Source organism: Phyllobates terribilis, unplaced genomic scaffold (assembly GCF_046119375.1).
Source record: "Phyllobates terribilis strain yellow unplaced genomic scaffold, ASM4611937v1 Scaffold_11__3_contigs__length_659146591, whole genome shotgun sequence".
Taxonomy (NCBI): domain Eukaryota; kingdom Metazoa; phylum Chordata; class Amphibia; order Anura; family Dendrobatidae; genus Phyllobates; species Phyllobates terribilis.
Genome location: NW_027362771.1, coordinates 572917035 through 572919534, shown reverse-complemented (window position 1 = coordinate 572919534; position 2500 = coordinate 572917035).

Sequence of the window (2500 nt, the reverse complement as noted above, 5' to 3'; positions counted from 1 at the left end):
GAGTGTTTTGCTTTGAATACAAAACATCAACATTACAAGAGCTGAAACACGCTACATGGTCAAGGTTTTTGGCACGTCAGTTGAATAATTTGAAGATCATGAGTTTTTTGCTCACACGTGGCATCCTCCTTTTCTCAAGAGATTTTGTCACTAACTCTGAACTTTCCAATTCAGTTCTAAACTGTTTCCGATTAGAAAGAACATGGGAGCCCTAATGACAGACAGGACACATGGCTTGTTGAGTCCCTTGACACTTTTGTGTAAAACTGTGTAGTTGAAAAAGGCTTAAGCTATGAAACAAAAGGAAATCTTTTGCAAAAGTCATAATGCATCGCCAATGTTAAGTATTTTTGTTGCAAAGTGAAAATCTACCAGAAACATTTTTGATTGAAAAACACGTGTCAGTCTTTGAATGGTGGCAGTAGCTAAGATAAAGATGCATTCCCATACCGGGAGTCGAACCCAGGCCACCTGGGTGAGAGCCAGGAATCCTAACCGCTAGACCATATGGGAAAAGATGCACTAATGTCTCAGTGACATTATGAAAAAAAAAAGTTTTCTGCTATGCACAATAAACTTCTGCAGATCTGCAGGTACAGCTTACCTCGTTAGCGCAGTAGGTAGTGCGTCAGTCTCATAATCTGAAGGTCGTGAGTTCGAGCCTCACACGGGGCACTGTTCCCTCCTTTTCTCGAGAGATTTTGTCACCAACTTAGAACTTTTCCATTCAATTCTACAACTTTTTCCATTAGAAAGGAAATGGGAATCCAAATAACTTACCGGACCCATGAGTTGTTGAGTCCCTTGACACTTTAGTGTAAAAAGGGGTGGTTGAGAATGAGTTGAGCTACGAATCCAAATTGAATCTTGTGTGAAGGGTCAGAATGAAGTGCCAAAACGCGGGCGTTCAGCATTTTTGCCTGAAAAAAACAAATCCTACTTGAAATACGTTTGACTAAAAAACACGCGTCAGTTTTTGAATGTTGGCAGCGGTGCAGAAAAGGATGCGTTCCCATACCAGTAGTCGAACCCGGGCCGCCTGGGTGAAAACCAGGAATCCTAACCACTAGGCCATATGGGAGAAGATGTACTGCCAGCTCACTTACAATATGAAAAAAAAGAGGTGTACTGCTTTGCACAAGCAACTTCCGCAGATTATTACGTGCATTTTGCCTCGTTAGCGCAGCAGGTAGCGCGTCAGTCTCGTAATCTGAAGGTCATGAGTTCGATTCTCACATGGGGCACTGGTACCGTGTTTCCTTAACTGATTTTGCCACCATCTTGGCTAGAGAGTCACAGCTCTTTTCCATTCAGTAGCAAAACATCACCAATTGATGGAAGGGGAGCTAAAATGACAAACAGGGATAAAGGCTTGTTGAGTCCCTTAACACCCAGGAATTAAAAGTGAGAGATATGAATGGTTTGAGATATGACATCAAATAAGCTTTTGTGCAAATAAATATCCAAAAAACCTGGTGGTCTGCATTTTTGGCTGCAAAGAGCAGTTCCAACCTAAACTGATTCTGTCTGCAAGGCACGTGTTGGCTTTGGAATGTGGACACTAGTCCCCAAAAAAAAGTCTCTCCCATAGCAGGAATCGAACCAGTCAACCAGGAATACTAACTAAGTCTTTCTCCACATGGTGTAAGCAGTACAGTAAACAGCAAGACAGGTGTAAAAAAAAAAAAAAAAAAGAGTGTTTTGCTTTGAATACAAAACATCAACATTACAAGAGCTGAAACACGCTACATGGTCAAGGTTTTTGGCACGTCAGTTGAATAATTTGAAGATCATGAGTTTTTTTGCTCACACGTGGCATCCTCCTTTTCTCAAGAGATTTTGTCACTAACTCTGAACTTTCCAATTCAGTTCTAAACTGTTTCCGATTAGAAAGAACATGGGAGCCCTAATGACAGACAGGACACATGGCTTGTTGAGTCCCTTGACACTTTTGTGTAAAACTGTGTAGTTGAAAAAGGCTTAAGCTATGAAACAAAAGGAAATCTTTTGCAAAAGTCATAATGCATCGCCAACGTTAAGTATTTTTGTTGCAAAGTGAAAATCTACCAGAAACATTTTTGATTGAAAAACACGTGTCAGTCTTTGAATGGTGGCAGTAGCTAAGATAAAGATGCATTCCCATACCGGGAGTCGAACCCAGGCCACCTGGGTGAGAGCCAGGAATCCTAACCGCTAGACCATATGGGAAAAGATGCACTAATGTCTCAGTGACATTATGAAAAAAAAAAGTTTTCTGCTATGCACAATAAACTTCTGCAGATCTGCAGGTACAGCTTACCTCGTTAGCGCAGTAGGTAGCGCGTCAGTCTCATAATCTGAAGGTCGTGAGTTCGAGCCTCACACGGGGCACTGTTCCCTCCTTTTCTCGAGAGATTTTGTCACCAACTTAGAACTTTTCCATTCAATTCTACAACTTTTTCCATTAGAAAGGAAATGGGAATCCAAATAACTTACCGGACCCATGAGTTGTTCAGTCCCT